Source organism: Silene latifolia, chromosome X (assembly GCF_048544455.1).
Source record: "Silene latifolia isolate original U9 population chromosome X, ASM4854445v1, whole genome shotgun sequence".
Lineage (NCBI taxonomy): Eukaryota > Viridiplantae > Streptophyta > Magnoliopsida > Caryophyllales > Caryophyllaceae > Silene > Silene latifolia.
The window spans coordinates 221,113,249-221,134,140 of record NC_133537.1 but is presented as its reverse complement, the minus strand read 5'-3'; the positions used below and the strand labels follow the sequence as shown (position 1 = coordinate 221,134,140).

The 20,892-nt window shown below is 41.3% G+C and overlaps 1 pseudogene; it reads right to left on the bottom strand.

Moving 5' to 3' along the window:
• Positions 1-14,680: 14,680 nt before the first annotated feature.
• On the bottom strand, positions 14,681-20,192 carry LOC141623809 (putative potassium transporter 12; annotated as a pseudogene).
• Between the last annotated feature and the right edge of the window lie 700 nt (positions 20,193-20,892).

Genomic DNA, 20,892 nt, shown 5'->3' with positions numbered 1-20,892 from the left:
CCTTGGATCCCACTAGGTCCGTGCGCATTCCGGGATTGGAGTTTATGGTATGCATTTTTCCGGAAAGATTGATGAGGCAAGTTGGGTTAAAGCAGACAATCCCTAGGCTTGATACCGTCCCGCAGACTGCTATGGCGCTTACTACAGAGAGCCGAAGGGAGTGGGCCATTAAATGGGCCCAAAGAAACATGTGGTTCTTGAGCTTCTCCACCAATGCTTTGTGGGTGTCGGACTCTTATCTGAGGTGGAGAAAGGCTGCAACTCCGGAAGAGCGCGAGAGACTGAGGAAACGCGAGCCTGTTGATTACAAGGTGCGCGAGGGAGAGAAAGAGAAGGAGAAGCATCTGACAGAGGGAGAAGAAGAAGCCGGATTTCAAGTCATTCATCCTTCAAAGAAATCAAAGACTACTCCTGTTGCGGAAATGGTGGTTGGCAAGAATGGCAGAGTCAGGCCTCGAGAAAGACCGTTGGTGATTAGGTCTGAAGTGGTGCAAGAGCGCCCGGCTCGAGGTCGTGACAAGAAATATGACAAGAATGACAAGGGCAAGGGGAAGATGGAGGAATAGCCCGAGTCTTTATTTATTATTTGATTATTATTATTATTGTTGTTGTAATAAAAAGGAGGGATTTTTAGAATCCTAGCCTATTCTATTTTTATTATGTAACGTACTACTATTATTAGAAAGTGAATGAAAATAAAAAAGGTTAAATGGTTATGAAACCGTTGAGATTTTCCACTTATTATTCTTGTCGAATTTCAAATGCAATGCAAATGTTCTTCTATTTACATTTTTAGATATAATGGGTTGAATCCCGTGAAGGATTGCCTACGTATTCACTTAAAAAGCGAAATCAAACCCTTGCGCGTAGTTCGAGTAAATGTAAAAGAATAATTGTTCGAAGCAAGAGCTTGTAATGAACATAGAAAATAAGCATGAGCTTTTGCTTACTCTGGAGGTGCGAATTTAGTTTGTTTGATGATATGAGGATGACAAACTTGTCAAAATGCAAGAGCATAGTGACATTTAGCTTATTTCAGCTTGGCCAGGGGCCGTTTATTTAGTGTCACGAGAGCGACACATGGGTTTACGCGAGGCGCGTTTTTGTCCTATTCTAGGCATAGTACCGTTTCAATTGGTCAAGGTTTGTGGGGTTTGAAAACTCATTCCCATCTAGGTCTGTGATTCTAACCGCACCCCCCGGGAGTATGGATTTGACTAGAAATGGTCCGGCCCAGTTAGGTTTGAATTTTCCCCACGGGTTGACAGGTAAAAGAGCTCTAACCGATTTGAGTACTAAGTCTCCTTCTTTGATGTTTCTTGGCCTAACCCTTTTGTTGAAAGCTCGTTTGATACGTGCTTGATATGTTTGGACATTATGTAAGGCCCGTAGTCTACGTTCATCCAGGAGGATGAGTTCTTCATACCTATCCCTCTTCCAATCGGCCTCCGGGATTTGACTTTCTAGTAGAATACGCAAGGATGGTATCTGTAGCTCGACTGGTTGTACAGCTTCCATTCCGTAGGTCAAATAGAAAGGAGTAGCCCCAGTGGGCGTCCTGACAGATGTACGATACCCCCATAAGGCGAAAGATATCTTGCTTGGCCAATCTCTATAGTTGTCAATCATTTTCTTGAGAATTGTGACAACATTCTTGTTTGCTGCCTCTACCGCGCCGTTAGTCTGTGGTCTATAGGGCGAAAAGTGGTGATGCTTAATCTCGTATTTGGCTAGCAATTGCTCGGTTTCAGCTTGGAAGTGTGACCCATTATCGCTAATGATCTCATGTGGGCAACCATATCGACAGATGATGTTATTTTGTATGAATTTGGCCACATTTTTGGCCGTAAGACCAGTGTAGGAAGCCGCTTCTACCCATTTGGTGAAATAGTCAATCGCCACTAGAATGAAACAGTGACCTCCTGTTCCGGCTGGGGTTATTTTCCCGATTATGTCAATTCCCCATGCAGAGAATGGCCAAGGAGATGTCATCGTGTAGAGCAACGAAGGAGGGACATGTTGTACATTCCCGAAGATTTGACAATTGTGGCAATGTCTCACGTATTTGATGCAATCGGATTCCATTGTGGTCCAATAATATCCCAAACGTGTGATTTTCTTTGCCATCATGGGCCCACTCATGTGAGGACCGCATTCTCCGTCGTGGACTTCTTCCATCACCTTTCGTGCCTGTGAATGATCAAGGCATCGCAGGACTACACCAAGAGGTGTTTTTTTGTATAATTCTCCTTGCATCAGAGTGTATTGGGAAGCTAATAGGCGTATAGCACGTTGTCCCCTTTTGTCCATATCCGGCGGATAGGTACCATTAAGCTTGAAATTCAGGATTGCTTGGAACCAGGGTTCCTGTGCGATTTCCTCTTCATCGGTGATTTGATGGACATAAGTCGGCTCTGACCGTCGTTCGATACACAAAGGCATTTCCATCATGTGATCTGGCATATTTATCAAAGATGCAAGTTTCTCAAGAGCGTCTGCAAATTGATTTTCCTCCCGAGGTAGGTGTAGGTATGTTACGTGATCAAAGAATTGAGCGACTTGGTCTATCCTAGCCTGATAGGGTGCGAGGCTTTCGCTTCGGATTTTCCAGGATCCTGTAACTTGGTTGATGATCAGTGATGAATCCCCATGTACTCGGAGGTTTTTAATGCCTGAGCTTATTGCCGCTTGTAGTCCAATGAGACAAGCTTCGTATTCTGCAGCATTGTTTGTCACCTCGAAGTCGAGTTTGACAGCAATCGGTGTATGCTCACCTTCAGGAGAAATGAGCAACACTCCTATCCCAAACCCTCTTAAGTTTGATGCTCCGTCAAAGTATAGGTTCCAGGAGTCTACATCGGTTTGAAGTATGTCCTCGTCGGGAAATGACCAAGTATCTATGGTTTGTGCGTCATTGATAGGATTTTCTGCGAAGAATTCGGCGACGGCGCGACCTTTTATAACTTTCAGTGGCACATATTTGAGGTCAAATTCCGAGAGCATCAGAGTCCATCTTGCCATACGTCCGTTGAGGACGGGTTTCTCGAAGAGGTATTTGACGGGGTCCATTTTGGAGTATATCTTGACGGAGTAGCTAAGCATATAATGACGTAGCTTCTTCGTTGCCCACACAAGAGCGAGGCATGTCTTTTCGAGTTGTGAGTATTTGCACTCGTACTCCAAGAACTTCTTACTTAGATAGTAAATAGCTCTTTCTTCGCTTCCTACAGTTTGAGCTAGCATGGCACCCATGGCGGTTTCAGTTACTGTGAGATATAAACCAAGAGGTTGATCTCGTTGCGGCGGCATGAGTACTGGTGGTTTAGCCAATATCTCCTTGATTCGGTCATACGCCTTTTGACAATCATCATCCCACATGGTATGGTCTGTTTTCTTGAGTTTCTTGAAGATAGGCTCACAAATCATCGTAAGTTTCGATATGAATCGACTTATATACTGCACTTTTCCTAGGAATCCTCTGACTTCTTTTTCTGTTTGAGGTTGTGGCATTTCGATCAGAGCTTTGATTTGGAAGGATCTATTTCTATACCCCGTTGGCTAACAACGTATCCTAGGAGTTTGCCGGATGTTACCCCAAATGTACATTTCTGAGGATTGAGTCTCAAGTTGTACTTTCGTAGTCTTGCGAAGAACTTGCGAAGGTTCGCAATATGTCCCTCTCTTTCCTTGGATTTGACAATCATGTCATCTACGTATACCTCAACTTCTCTGTGCATCATGTCATGTAGGAGTGTAGTTGCGGTGCGTTGGTATGTAGCTCCGGCGTTGATCAATCCGAACGGCATTACTGTATAACAATAGGTTCCCCATTGGGTGACGAACGCGGTCTTATGCATATCTTCCACGGCCATCTTGATTTGGTTATAACCCGCATATCCATCCATGAAGGATAGTAATGCGTGGTCTGCAGTATTGTCTACCAATATGTCAATGTGAGGTAGAGGGAAGTCATCTTTTGGACTCGCTTTGTTCAAGTCCCTAAAGTCAACACAAACACGGATTCTCCCATCCTTTTTGGGTACAGGTACTATGTTAGCTACCCAAATCGAATACTCGGAGACTTTGATGAACCCGGCTTTGAATTGCTTGTCAACTTCTTCCTTAATCTTTAGAGCCCATTTTGTTCTCATTCGTCGAAGCTTCGTTTTACTGAGTTTGAAACCTGGCTTAATCGGAATCCTATGTTCGGCGATATCCCCGTCGATCCCTGGCATGTCTTTGTAGGACCAAGCGAAAACGTCTTTGAATTCATTTAGGAGGTCTATGAAATCGGCCCTTTCGGTAGAGCTCAAGGTAGTCCCTATCCTAAGTTCTTTGGGTTCTAGTTCGGTTCCAACATTGATGGGTTCGGTGTCCTCTATTACTGGTCCCCCTTCCCCTTCCTGTAGTATTTCTTTGGCTACGTAGGGAGGTATTTCGATTGAGTCTGGGTCTTGGTCATCCTCAGTATCATCGTAAACAGAATTGCACTCAAGATAACACAAAGAGTAAGCAGAACCTGATTTATTCATATTAAGATTTGAGTAAAGTTGAAACAAAGAAGCCAACTGATCCATGGTCAGTGGCGGCAAAGGGATAGTAATTGGGGCATTTCCCGAACTACCGTGACTACTCGAGGCTAAGCTAGGAGAAATGAAGGGAGTGGGGATGACAACAGGAGTAGATTCTCTAATGACTTCTCTAGACTCCGACTCTGACTCCGACTCCGACTCCGACTCCGACTCGAACTCGTCGTCTTCTGGTTCTCCTTTGAACATCTCTCCTTCTCCAGTGGTGAGCTTGAAGAGTCTTCCTTGGTTGTTGGTCCATTTGATAGATTTTCTCCATCCTTTCTGCTGCTTTGTGTCGGTTTCTGTGATCAACGCGGTGGGGTTGAAGCGATCGTCTTGAAGTATCATAGTAATGATCTCATCCTGCGCGGCCCTAATGAATCGATCTTCTCCAAACAATAGGCTAACAGCTTGTTCGTCGAAGCAAGGTGCTTGACGGGTTTTGACGGTAGGAACCGTTTCTGGAGGAATGAAGTAGCAATCGTGAAAGACGTCGATTCCGGCTAACCTCCTCTCAAGATAATGCCAAGGTTCGGGAAATCCATGAAAGAGTTCTGAACTTCCTTCTTGAACAAAGTATCCGTTTAAAGTAGGGAGATATGGCCTCATTTGGACTCCTACGTGCTTGCGATTTTGGACTTGGGCGAGCATTTCGAGAACTTCTTCTTTTGTGGGTTTGCACCCTAGTCCAAGTGGTATCCTTGTCGAGTTGCCTTCCTTGTATGGTGCGAAGGTATTCTTCTGAATTGGGTTCAAAGGCATTCCAGGGAAGTATCCCTGGGATTTGAGTATGTGGTTGACCACCAAGTTAGAGTAGGGATTATAGTATAAGGGTGCCAACTCACTTTCTATAACGCTTACACTTTGGAAGCCCCCAAGTTCATATACGGGATCCGCAAGGACTTGATTGTTTGATTGCTTCTCGATTATTGCCTTAATGGGTGACGAAGTGATCGTCACAACTTTGCCATTTAGTGGGATCTTGATCTTTTGATGAAGGGTGGATGTTACCGCTTTGGAAGCGTGAATCCAAGGCCTTCCCAGAAGTATGTTGAATGAAGCTTCAATGTCCACTATTTGGAAGTTAACCTTTCGTTCAATCGGCCCCGTGGCTATGGTTAGGTTAGCAAGTCCTACCACTTTTCGTCGCGTGCCGTCATATGCACGAACACCTTGATTTGTAGGAGTCCAATCCGACTCTTTCATGCCTAGTTTGTATGCCGTTTTGAGGGGTATGACGTTGACCGCGAGCCATCATCCACCAAGGTCATTGGCACATTCTTCTTTAGACAGGATGACGTGATGTATAGAGCAAGGTTGTGACTAGCGCCAAAAGGTGGCAAGTCTTCATCCGAGAAAGTAATAGGATTACTTAGCTTAGGTGATTCTTGGAAGACCAAGTTGACTACATCTTCAGGAGTGGAGTTATGTGCTACATTCAATTTGGCCAAAGCTTGCAGTAAAGCTTGGCGATGTGGAAATGAGCTTGCCACTAGTTGCCGGACCGAAAGATCACCTTGGTCTTCTCGTAGTTGCTTGAGCAAATGATCGGTGGGGTCATCTTCGTTGTCATTTGGTGTGATGACGTTGGTTGGACCGTTTTGAGTAGTGCTTTGATATGGGCGACCCGAACGAGTTAGGTGATCCACATCTTGGTCTTCACCATTTTGGACTATTTCTTTGACTAGGGAGTTTTCAATGAGATATTCGTCCTCATCATCATCGGCCCAAACCCCATTAACTGCAGCTAGTTCCCTCATTTTCATGATATCACCTTCTAGTCGTATGATTTGATCGACTAGTTTATCGACCACGGTGACTACTTCTTGCATAGTGGCATTTTGAGAGAAGACCAATGGTACACGTTCTTGAGGTATTGCGTTGGGATTGCGCAAGGTCGTTACCATGCTTTCTAGTTCCCATACTTGTCTATCTACACTCCTCGCCCATGTGATGAAGTCGGAAATGGTGGGGGAGATAGTAGAGTAGAGCCTTTTCTTTCTCAATTGCATGAATTTCATTTTCGGTGGGAGAAATGAGGTGTGAGCAATCTAAGGTAGATTCATCACTTGTAATCACTAGAACTCCAAGAGGATTCTGAGTGTTGTTGGGCTTACCTCCTGGTGGAATTGGAAGTCGACCATCTTCAATCATATCTTGAAGCACGTGCTTCAACTTGTAGCATTTTTCTGTGTCGTGCCCCTTGCCCCTATGGTATTCACAGTATGAATTTTCATCCCAAAACTTGGACTTCCTTTCGGGTTCGGGAGTAGGTCCAATGGGTTGGAGTTTACCTTGCTTCATTAACTTTTTTAGAGCGTTGGAGTACGTATCCCCAAGGTTTGTGAATTTCCTTGGTGGGGTAGTTTTCTTGGATGGCTCGAGAAGGTTAACTTCGTCGGTCTTGCTAGTAGAGCCATATGAACGACTTGTGGACCCTTGATATCCTCGACCTACCGTTTTGGACAAGAGTCCTTTACGGATGTCATCTTCAATCCGTGTCCCTAATACGGTTAAGTCTTTGAAAGTCTTGACGTTTTGATATCTCAAATGGTTGGCATATATGGGCTTGAGATTATCCACAAACTTTTCCAAGAGAGTAGCCTCATCCGGGCGTTCAACTAGTTAAGTACTAGTTTTCCTCCACCTACTTAGAAAGTCGGTGAATCCTTCTTTGTCATTTTGGGTAAGAACCTCTAGAGTACGCATGTTGACTTGGATCTCGGCATTATCCGCATATTGTTTAGAGAACTCGATTGCGGCGTCTTCCCAAGTAGCGACTTTCTTGTGATCTAAAGTGTAGAACCATTGCTTCGGGATGGTGTCAAGAGATGAAGGAAAGATCCTTAAGAACATCTCGGGTTTGATGCCTTTGATAGACATGTAATCCTTGAAGGCACGGATGTGATTCAAAGGGTTATCATGCCCCTTGAACTTAGGGATATCCGTCATGCTAAAGTTAGTTGGCAATTTGGAATTGACGGCTTCATACTTGCGATTGTTTTCCCTATAAATGTCATCCCCCTTAAGGTACATCAATTGCTCCTCTAGGTATTGGAGTCTTTTTCTCACTGCAGTCATCCCCATGAGAGGATTCTCATCCCTAGACTCGTCATCGGAATTACGTAGCACTTCACTTTTAAGGGGAGGCAACTTTCCCTCTACGTCATAGATACGGCTTTCGATGTGATCAAGGCGGTCGTAGGTTTGCTCTTGGGTAACTTGCATTTGGGCTAGCGCGGCTAGGATGCGATCATTACTATCTTGAATTTGCTGGAGATTCGTTTCATCACTTGATCCGGGCATCTTGGAAACTGGATAAGAGATCGGCGACGAATCAAAACACGATCGACCATTCTATCACACTTGCTAAAAGAGGAAATGTTTTGACTCGTGAAGTGGGTGTGTGCCACTTGTGTTGAGTGAGTTTTGAAGAAAGACAAGGTCTTTGAAAATGTGTGTCCTAGTCAACTGTAGTGTAGTTGTAGGAGTGGACTCGAAGTGAGGTTTTGAAATGGGCTTGCGGCCCGAATTTTGACTCGACAAACGGACAGAGTTTTGACCGGATTTTGCGCTAATTGAAGGCCTTTTTTTTCGAAATTTTGTTTTGAAATTGGGTTTTGATTTCTGAAAATTCGTCATGATTTTGTTTAGAAATGGTGATCACGTAAGGTTTACACATTTATACAAGCATTATAACGGGATGCTGAGTGCATTTAAAAGGGTTTTGGTTTAAAGGGTGGGTTGCCATACCGAACCATCAAACCCGAAGTCTGTGGAGAGGCTCGTGCCAAACAAGAGTAAGGCCGATTCCTAGTCCATTTCCTCAAGTAGTGAAGGCCCTTGATACAAACAAGAGTAAGCATCATGGTATGGATGACGTCAATCGCTATCCATCCTTAGGCCCAAATAAGAATTAGGACCGTTTAGACGGGACGATTGGTCGAATGGGTTGGGTTGGGTTGGGCCTAGGAAGGCCGAATAAAACAGTCTAGGAAGACCGAGTTATGAAAACCGACAATTGTCTTGTACAAACTTATTCCATAACCTTGTTCAAGTTTCACCCTTAGCTACACGTAAGTGTATATCCCCAGCGGAGTCGCCAAACTGTGGACAGCGGGCCGCCCACGGGGGCGCTTGGTGAAGGTCGAAAACAAGCGTTTGCATGTTGTATGGAGTCGCCACCAATTTTTATGGGAAATTGGAACCGTTCGAATACCTCGTGTCATGTCAAGACACAAAGTAGTGACATGAACACTAAGCAATCGTTACCCTTAGCATTCTATGTCTAGAATGACTCTCGTGGATGCCAATGAACACGGATGTTCACAGAGATCTGGGTAAGGGGTGAGGGTACGTATTAGGAAGCTCTTTTGATCGAACACCTAATCCCGCCCGCCTCGATAGCGGCCTCTACTAATGATTAGGGAAGTTATTCGTACTCGATATATCGTCGGCTATATGCATGCAATGCAACATCCAAGTTTTAATCCTAGCATGTGAAGAATTAATACTAAGTCGGTTGACACGTAATTTAGCATACAATTGGGTCGAAGTAGGATTTAATGCTCATTACATGTGAAAACATACAAATGAATCATACAAATGCGATAAATAATACAATAAAATTACAATAATTACATTAAGATAGGCGATTTATGACGAAAATACCTTTAAAACGAATAATTTGAGAAAATGAATAAAAGAATAAAAGAAAGAAATTAACGAACAGGAATTAGCGTGATAATACGGATATTAGTTAATTAATATGTAAGCTAATTAAATCAGGTCAAGGCAGAAACGGAGTTCAGGGACAGAAATCATCCTGGAACAGGCGCAGCGGATCGCGCCCTCGGAAGAGGCGCGGCGATTCTTTGCGTCTCTGTTCCAAGGGTGAGTTCTGGTTGTGAAGCCGGAACTGCAAATCGTTAATGTCGATTGGTGAATTTAATGTTTGATTGATAATATTTACTCGGATGAAAGTGATTAACAGGTTAATTACATGTGAATGATGGTCATGAAAGCAATAAACATGGATGAGACGAATCGGAAACGGATTATTTACATGAAATTATGATGAAAATATTAATGAGTCCTCTATTGAAATAAGTCAATTAGACTAAATACGACGGATATACAACGAATATGCGACGAACATGCGAATAAACAGATTAAACTATATCAATGACGAATTCCAGAAACTCAATATTGACGAATTGAATCTCTAAAATCCGGGTTTGAATCTAATGACGAAAACCCGTAAATATCGGATTATTTAGGATTTAAGTCGGATTTGTGATGATTAAAACATGTGAATGAATGATGATTATAATATACATATGAATTATTATGATACTACGACGAAGAATTAACAGACGAACAAGTAAAAGAAAGATTTTGAATACGAATTACAGGGGACAAACGAAGAAGAAAGGAAGCAGGAAATGCGGCAGCCTCACGAAGAGGCGCAGCAGGAACTGCGCTCCTTCGAAGAGGCGCAGCAGTTGCTGCGTCCTTTCTCGACGATTATTTACTGGAAATCCGCAAAAACAGATTTTAACAAAGGGTTTTAGAAATCGATTTTAATGGTATTTTCGACGTAAACCTTACAATTGATGATACGAAAAGGTAAAATACAATAAATAAATAAGAATTATACACCCTCAGACTTACATGTTGACGAAACGAGAAGGACTAAGATATCGATTAGTGAATGCTCGACGCGAATGCAAAGAGAGTGCCCTCGTAAGAGGAAAATGATTGATTAATTAAATTGATTGAGTGTAGTGGGTCAAATTGGTCGGTCATGCAACGGAGAGGCTGGTACCCGGAAAGATCCGAGCTTACGTGGTCGAAAGTTCAAGCACGTAGGCGCCAGTAAGTAAGAACAAAGTCTAGAATGCAAAGGGAGAAGAGAAGGGCGGACACTCGCGTGAGAAATATGAGGAGCGAAGGCTCCTATTTATACTAATCACACGACGGAATTAGGGTTTCGGAGACTCTTTGGAAGTGAATCTCGGAAAGATATGAAAAAGATACGTAAAACATGCGAAAAGGGCACTGGGAAGAGGCGCGGCGACCACTGCGTCTCTTGGAAGAGGCGCGGCGCCTTTCTTCGTCATTCCCAGGAGGTTTCCTCTCCGCTCAAGAAAGATTTCAGCGTTTGAGTTATGGTAGGACGGAAATAATTCGAATATCTTATGAATATTACGGGATATTATTTGCCAAAAGATAAAATTTGTGAAATATGGAATAGAAATATCCGAACATTCCAACATTCGACTCGGGATTTAACGATTATCGAGAAAATGGAGACGGTTTTTGCCCGGACTCGAATGTACTCTAATTACCGCCAAAACGACCGTATCGGGACGTAGATGACAACTAAGAGGTAGACATTTAATATTTGAGCAATCACTTGACGATAATCTTACGAACTGTCACAAATCGTTCCGCGTATCAAACATGCGGCCCTATCATCACCGGGTGGCTTGCGGGAGGTGCAGAAATGAGGTATCTACATGAAGGTACAAATAAAACATTGGTGAGAGCAAGTGTTTTCCCCGAGGTGAGTTTGAGAAAGATCTTGCCTTTGCCTGTGATAATTGCAGATGAAGAATTACCCATGTAGACGCATTCCCCATCGCCTACCTCCTCGAACTCAAAATAATCTCTTATCAAAGACAGAGATGCCTGGAAGCGCCGATATCAAGACCCATTCAAAGAACATTACCCACCGAGTTAGCTTCCACAACCACGGTAGCAATGACATCATCGATCACAAACATTGGCTTCAAAGAGCTTTTTCTTTTCGATTACCGGTAGGCTTTGTGACCAGTTTTCCCACAGACATAGCAAACATTGGGACCTTTTGGTTTCTGAATCTTAGCAACAGGTTTGGTATGCTTCCCTGGACCATTCTTCTTAGCTGGACCCTGGTTCTTACCCTAACCAACTTTGGCCTTACCCTTACCCTTGAACTTCTTAGCATTGGACGGACCACCAGACTCAACCAGATTAACTTTAGCAGCAGCAACAGAAGCATTCACAGAAAGACTAACAAGTTGGTCTTTAAGGCGATTTGCCTCTTCGGTCCTCATGTGTCCTACTAGTTCTTGGAGAGACATGTCTTTTTCTTATGCTTAAGGTGGTTCCTATAGTCAGACCAGGAGGGAGGAAATTTCTCTAGCAATACATTAGCCACAAAAGTGTCATCTAATTTCATACCCTCATTCACGACATCAGCACATAGGTTCTCGTAGACATGAACTTGTTCCATGATGGGTTTCCCGTCAGCCATCTGAAATTCCAGCCACTTACCCACAACATATTTCTTTTTCCCCGCATCATCAGCCCCATACTTGGCCTCTAAGGACTCCCAAATCAGTTTGGAGGACTTATGAACCATAAATAGGTCAAAAAGGGTGTCAGACATGTTGTTTAGAAGCTGGCATCTAACAAGTTTATTGTCCTTATCAAATTTCTTAATATCCTCTTCGTTTGACTTAACAACAGATTTAGCAGGGGGGGTGTTCTCTACAGCCTCGAATGTGACCTCTTTAATAGGAGCAAAGCGGGTCACTAAACAGCACATAATCAATTTCCAGTTGTTCGAAAAACATCAGCAGTTTCTGTGACCAACGCTTATAGTTATGACCGTCTAGTTTTTCAAGTTTAGTCAAATCAGGAAGAGTTTTTGCTAAAACAGGCGACATGTTACAGCAGTAGACAACAACAAATATATAGTTTTCAAATTGTTGGAGTAAAGGAAGTAGTAACAATGTAAAGCAAGGAAATCAGAAGAAATATAACCCGATTCGTAGTGCCGTGGTAAGAGAGCCACTGCCTTGAAAACTATATTCCGGTACGACTGTGGTGGCGATCAGCTAGTGCCGGTAGTTCCCCAAGGATAACACTACAGTCTCCACGCAGTTTCGCCCACTCGGAACTGTGAGACTTGGAACGGAATAATTATCTTTACCCAGAAATTTATAAGAAGAGAAGAGTAGAAAGAAGAGAGGAGAATGAATGTTTTGTGTTTTGCAGTCTGTGCCTATAGGAACAAAAACGTGTTCCTAAACCGCAGGCAACAGACCTAGAAAGTGGGAGTAAGACTCTCTCCCACTAACAGTCATGTTGACTGACTGTTAACACAAAACAAGCCCATAAACACACAAGAGCAAAAAGGTAAAAAGGGGCATTTGGCCCGCACCGCAGGTGCTCTACCCAAACCCGAGCTCGAGCTCGAGCCGGGCCGGGCCGGCGCGCGCGCGCGTGTGTGTTTGGCCCAAACCCACTGGCCCAATACTCCCAACAAAAGCCTCCTTGGTCCACACAATTAACTAGTGGAGTACGCTAGTTAATATAAACACATGAAAGCCAAGCAATTCTACCGATGTGGGATAGCAAAAGAATAGTTTGGACAAATCAACTTGGCTTTACAGGCATTACAGCCATCATATCCAACAGTAATTTAAACTAATTAGCTTGTAATAGTCTTTTGAGCTTAATGAGATTACTTACATTCCACCAAAAAAATAAATAAATGTAAAGGCATTTAAAATAAAGATGTGCATGTTAAGGGTAACAGGTTGTCCTTCCAAAATAGCCAAATAAGAAAAATGGGTGTAAAGATTAGATTAATATGGGTTAAAGTATAGTTGGGATTAATTTGAGAAGGCGGGGTATAGTTTGTATTATTGCCATCAAATAACCCAATAGTAAAAGTAATTCTGTTAGTAGTGAAAAGAATTGTAGTAACATTGGATATAGTAAAATGATAGTAATCACTCATTTAAATAGTCAAAGTAACAATATTAACAACGAGCGGGTGTAGTGAAAGTAATAGAAGTGACAACGGGAGTAGTTAAATTATCAATATTATTGCAGCGGTAATGAAAGTAACAATAATTTCGTAATAATAATTACGGCGGGAGTAGTGAAAGTAACAATAGTAATAACGAATGTAATAAAAGTAACAATATTAACAACAAAAGAAAGTATATATGAATAATTAACTAACCAATCGATTTAAGTAAAATATTAATAGTGAGAGTAATGAATTTGTCTCATAATCTGTTTCATCGTAATTTTAAGATATGTCATAGAAAATTATATTAATGATAAATTTATGAGTTACGCAGCTTTAAAGTAGTTTTATTTAATTAAAAATAAATTTTAGTGCTAAATAAAGAAAGTTCGGGCGGGGCCGGGCACCTATACTAGTTAGGCTCCGTTTGACACGACACTTCAGGTAGCTTATTTGACCAAAGTAGCTTATTTGACCAAAATTTCAGCTACTTTTTTTGCAAGTGTTTGGCAAGTAGCTTATTTGGTCAAATAAGGTACCTGAAATGAAATGCTACCTCAGGTAGCATTTGAGAAATCAGGTACCTGAAATGACTTATTTTCCATTTTTTACCCCTTTATTCTATAATATTAAATAATTTTCATATCCTTTTACGTCATTTTACCAAAATCAGCTACCTTTTCGGCTAGTTTGTCAAACACATTTTTATATAATCGGTTAACTTATCAGCTCCTAATTTTCAGCTATCTTATAAGTTACCTTTTCAGGTTTCAGTTAACTTTTCAGTTTTCAGCTACCTTTTCAGATTTCAGCTACCTTTTTCAGGTAATTTTGCCAAACAGAGTCTTAGTATATAAAGCCTTGAATTCATTATTGATATATACAACTCAACATTAATTCTTATAGTTTATTTTGGTTTTGTGCCAAAACCAAGCAAAGACGAGTGAGCCAATTATTGGATGACTAGTGGACTAAACTAAATGTTGATGATAAAATTGCTCATTAAAGACACTCCCAAAATAAAAAGATACGGTAAATAATTGACTTAGACATCCAAAATAGAATAAATCAACAAATGCTCGGGACAGAGGGAGTACACTTTTAGAAAACACGTCTAGAACCACAAAACAGTTGGACAACAAAAAAGAAGAAAATGTGTTGGGGTGGCACTGTTTTTTTTTTTGGGTGCAAGTTGGGGTGGCACTGTGGGAGGACTGGCAGCACATGCCAACCTCGCTCCGCCAAGGACCAGTGGACCACCACAGTTGATGTAAAAAACCGTCGAGAATCACAAACAGCGTTTTCAACCTCGCAACGATTTCACTGAATCGATCCGCCTACCTTCTCTAAACTATGGCCAAATTATCAATAATTAGTGTTTGTTACACTTTTTATGGAGCAATCTCAGAGATGTTACAACAATACAAGATCAGACTTGTGTGAACAGCCCGGCTCTTTTTCCAGTAATGCTCAAATACTTTATTACATTTTTGAGCAATCCTCATACAAAGGACAAGGCAAACCAATATCTAAATAACAATACAACATGCCATAACAGCATACGGCATACCGGTCTGAGGTTGAATAAAATGGCTAACCTTAAGCCGGAAGCACGGTTGTCCTACACTCAGATCACTGGATGTCACACCATGTACGTCATCCCCACCTCTATGACGTTCATGTGAGGAACTCTTAAAACCGCAGCACCTCTCCGACAATTCCTTCTTAGGAAAGCATAAAAGTAGTTGATTACAAGTTTCTTAAGGAACCATGATTCTTTCTTTGCTCGAACATCAGCATCCCCAAGCAAATACGTGAATCCCGAGTCAATAGCCTCTCTGAGGGCGGACAACTCGTACTCTACACTTGGGTCATCCTCTGACGACATCACACTAGATGGCAACAACTCCTCGTTGCTTTCTTCAAATTTTGGGTTTTGCATCAAAGGTGTTAGCAAATCATCGGCCACACTGTTACTTGGTCCAGACTCTCTTGAACGGACTGAGACACAGTCATCCAAATCATCGTCCACACTGGCCTCTAGGGCAAGATCTATGGCCTCGCTTTTTAGGAACTTTTTGAGGCTATCGATAAGCAGTTGTTCAAATAAGTGATGGTCTTCCTTCCGGACATCCTTGTAGCCATATCGAGCAATGCATCGAAACATATGGTAGTCTTTAGGGCAAATCCTTCGAAAAAGGAAGCGTTCTTCTTGAGGTACGACAGGGACCGGGACATATTTGATGCAAACAAAGATGATGGTAGAATGAATCCCCGGGAGACTAAGAAGGAACTGCCCTAAAATCGAGGGGACACCCAGAACTAATTCATTGTACATTAGTCCTATTCCGGGGACCCTTACAGTTCCTAAGGTTGAACCGAGATCATCCATGACCTCTACGGAGAGTTTATTTCTCACTTCACTCCGATACTTGAGCACACTCCCATAGTTCCACGTGTACATTACCAACAACAAAAAAGCAGCAAAAGCGAGAGGAAGCCAACCACCTTCTAAGACTTTTGATAGGACTGCCGATAAGTAAATGAGCTCTATTGCCCCGAAAACTATAGGGAACGCTAGAGCAAGAAATAAATTGGTTTGCCAGATTAATAGCATCACGAGTGTTACCAAGGCGGTACTCACCAGCATGACTCCAACCTCGGCAATGCCTGAAATCACATGTTCGGGCCTTAGTATAGGTAATTTTGGAAAAATAAGGTTTAAAAAAGAAAGAAATTGGGAAGGGGAAAATGCTGACCATATGCATTTGCCATATTCGTGGTACTTCTAAAGGATGCAACCACTATCAGACACATTACCATCAGGAACCAATTGATTACAGGGATGTAAATTTGGCCCATGAGCGTCTTAGATGTGTGAACAATCTTCAGCCTTGGGAAACATCCTAGTGACATAGACTGCTTTATCACCGAAAAGGTAGCAGAGATCATGGCCTGGCTGGCAATAACGGCAGCAAGCGTAGCAATCACAAAGACAGGCCAGAAAAACCCGCCTTTTTTGCAAATAGTTTTACAAATATGTTAAAATATACTCCCTCCAATTTTCTATTATCTTCCCTCTTTCCTTTTTCATACAAGTTTGATTATCTTACCTCTTTCCTTTTTTGGTAAGTTGCATTCATTTTTTATTAATTTCTCTCTCCTAAAAAATCAACAACTCTCATTACTTTATCTATTCTTCATTCATTATTCATTCTTTATTATTTTCTCTCCTCTATAAACTACACAATTTACAATACTTTATTCTACTTTATTCCTTGTTTCTTCCCCTTTCTTAATTTTTGTGCCCAAAAGAAAGGGGAAGATAAAAGGAAATTGGAGGGAGTATATATTTTTTAATTATGATTCAAGAAGATGAATGATGTTTAACAAGGATTACCTGGCACACAACTGTAGAAAATACGGTCAGCTGAGGTCGGATACTTGATCAAATACGCACCCTGGCCCATGTAAGCAAGCAGAAGGCAGGGAAACACAACTGAAGTGAATGCAATCTGAAAGAGCATAACAGATTTTAGAATAAAAAGAAAGTAACAGTCAACACCCAACGAACTGCCCCGAGCCCCCGGCCCAAATTCAAAAAGAACAATTTAAATTTAAAGTAGACTAAATTGAAACATAATCCCAAAATGACCTGATTGAGCAGGCCTGCAACTGCTGACCCAATACCAGTAACACCTGCAAATCTGCAATGACCCAGACCCGTACTAACCCAAGGCGTAATGACCTGTTTGCTAGGTAAAATAATATTCAACCAAAAATGTGTACCTGTATGGATCGAACAGAGAAGTGACCTAGGTCAGCAAACATTGCTTCAGCTCCTGCAATCATTAAACTTAGCAAGTCACCAAGGTAACGATCAAATTAACAAGCTGACGAGGAATTTCCATATGGTTTTTGGATATAATGAACTAGTTCAAAGTGGGTATAAAAGCCCGATAAATGCTTATGTTTTCATGAAATAGCAGATACCTGTGATGCACAAAACACAGCCACCAAGAGCCGACCATGCTTGTTTACCATTCTTCATAAAGAAAAGGTAGATGTAAGCGGGATTTAGGGCTTTCACAACAAATATGCCGTGTCTGCACATATTGTAAACTCCAATAGATGCCAAACAAACGAACCACAAAGCAAGGACAGGAGCAAATGAGATCCCGACTTTGCTTGTCCCAAAGCTCTGTATGCTAAAAAGACCAACCAGGATGATCATTGAAACAATGACCACAGCATCTGTCAACATATCAAACAATTTACAGCTGGTCATTCTACAAATAATCATCACTTCCTAAGTTCAAAAGTGTATAGCTCAAGAAAACAGAACAAATGGGGGGAGTTGACAAAGAAATTAATTCTCTGTTGACACCAACTTAGCCATTGAAAATTACGCCGTATAAGGCAGTCTCTCATATGGAACATTATTGAATTTGAAAACCATTATTGAATTTCCAAACTAAAATACACAAGAACCGTAGTTTCCACTTTCCAAAATACTGTACTGGTGTGTACTGTAGCAGCTCAAAACTTGTAAAGTCTAAGTTGATGGTGCATGGCTGTACGACAAAAAGAACACATCAGCATACAAGCATAGGTACACTTACTCGAATCAAACCCATTTATCTCACCCTGCAAGCCACTCACAGCTGACATTACTGCACAGCGAAAAACATGTACTCCAATTACATAACATAAAACGCATTAGCAACAGTTATTAACACACTGCAATCGCAGATTTTTGCTTTTCTATTCTGTCTGAAAAGGCTATGATAATCACCATTATTCAGGTGTTGAAGGCTAGACCTAGCAAAACTAACCCAAGCTGGAATGGTCTAGCCTGTAGTAGACAGGAATTGATTCAGGGCGGAAAATGACATGGACATAAATAACCCGAGATGACGTATTCGAAAAAAAAATCCTAAACAGTCAGGAGTCAGAATGAGCGGAAAATGTTCTTTCCCAAGCGGTAACCACTGACCAGGAATTGACCCAAAACCCGAAATAATCTAAGAACAGCAAACCCTAATGACGTGAACCCGACCCAAATGATCCATTTGCCACATCTAAATCGCCTATAAATGGAAGCAAAGACAACACAGTAGCTAAAGATATTTGAAATTAGATACTCGAATTGTTAAAAATGCAATTCACTCTTCAAAGAAAGGAAAAGAAAAAGAAAACAATTGCAAGTCCTTAAAAAAATCTCATACCGGACATAGCTGGAGTTAAGATACCATCCCCTATAATCTAGGAAGTTCCGGTTAGAACCACAAACAGCAAAATTGCTTTCAAGGAGGATTTCTTCTCCAAAAGCTCTTTAATATTCAATGCCCTTTCAAGTTCTGGGGTGGGTAATTTAAGTCTGTAACTCGAGATTCTTTCATCAGCTGGTTGGCGGTTTGGAAGCATATTCACATTAGCATACCTAGATATCAGTGAATATAGTGCAAAGGTTCCTCCTACAGAAAGTAGTAGTCATGACTTAATAATTAACAGATAAATGAAAAAATAGGAAATAATTGGAGACCTAAAAAAGGCAAGAAAGTTGGAAATGACATTACCTTCCCCGTTATCATTAGCTTTAAGAACTAGAAAAACATATTTTGCTAAGGGGACAAGAGCTATTGTGTATAGGACTACTGAGAGAGCCCCCAGCACATCTACATCAGATGTAATAGACACCTTGCTAAACACATCAGTGAAGACATACAATGGGCTTGTACCCAGGTCACCGTAGACAACACCAAGAGTTTGAAATGCCAAAGCAAGAGTATGCCATGCAGAAGATTCCTGCAGGGGGAAGAACAGAATTAGACTTGGGATTGTGTTTGAGGCTGTTCATGCTTTTAAACATTTTGATTATGACTTGTCCTTTCAAAAATTTTGGTAATTGAAAAGACATCCTAGTATATGAGTAGTTGAGTACATGAATGGTGATTGGTATTTTATGGTAGAGTCGTTGGTTGTATCACACGAATGCAGTCAATAGCACCTTAAAATGTGGTCAGGACAAGTTGAGCTATAATTCTTCAAATTGATCAATTATTAGCTTTGAATTAGTTTCACACTGAGATTCGTATCATAGCATCTATCAAGCAGCAATGTTACCACTGAGAAAAGATGCAATATGGAAGCAAGTAACAAAAGTCTTGTATGACAACATCTATTTAAGTTGATTGCACGCTTCTTTTCATCGGATTGTCCATGTTTTAAACATGCTATTTCAAAATAATCATTCTCATGTCACTTCTGATTATCAAGGTGGCAACATTATATATGCTCCATGGCTGTCGGAATGCATTAGCAATGAGAAAATGCAGAAATTTATACAGAGAATATTAGTACCTTATTATGGTGGGCATGTGCAGCAGCAATCTCCATGGCTTCAACATCAAAAGAATCAGCCCTTTTAGGCTTCTTAATAAGCCTTCTCCTAACAGAGCCGGAGCCGGAAGTAAATCTATTCCTGAAGTCATCCTCCTCCATTTGTGACCAGTCTTGAGAATCAACTTCACTACCATCAACCCACCTTGATGTCCCACTTCCACCACTCCCAACCCATCTCAAACTACCCTTCTCTTCTTCTTCTTCTTCTTCTATCCCTTCCATTCCTTCCTTCCTCAACTAATTAACTAACACTAACAAATTGTCGAAAAATTCCAATCTTTTAATTTTTAATTATGAGAATGCTAGTTATTTCTATAACTGTCAGTAACTCTTAAGATGATGAATGAGGAAAGTTTTCAAGATGGGATCATTTTGATGTGTGAGAGAGAGATACATACAGTGAAGTTGAGAGAAATGATTGTATGAGACCATAATTAAAGTCATAATCGAGTTCGCTATAGGTCAGTAATAATTGCACTAAAATTAAGGCAATTTACAAATTTGGCCGCCCAATAACCGTTTCACACACCTATCATCAATGTTCTCATCTGTCCTTTTCTGCTTCTAACACACCTTTTTAAGATTTACGGACTTCTTATTGGTCTTTTCATTCGTCAACTTTTGTTTTCAAATCTACTCTCAAGGATGGGCCAAAAGTGGCTCCTGTGGCGGGCCGGATCAAACTGACCCGTTACTTTAGCCATCTCTAATCCCTACTATCACTCCTCACTACTCGCCTCTTTTTTTAGGGACCCTAGGCAAAATAGTGTATTGGGGCTTGTTTAAATAAGAAAAACAATTCTCTTATAAAATCGTGTTATTAGGAATGTCACCGAGACAGTGAAATCGGAATTACAATTAAAAAACATTATATATAAATGACAAGTTTAGTGAATTACATAAGAATAAATGAATAACAAATGTAAACTATGCAACTCGACTCCAAGTCCAAAGCGTGGCCCGAACCCCGATCACGTCAGCAAGCAAAACCTGTACACAAACTGCTCCCCATATGATCGAAAATATCATATGGATCAAGACAGGCCACCACGAAAATAGGTGACAATTACACACAACCCTATACACGTCAGTTTCGATAAATAAAGA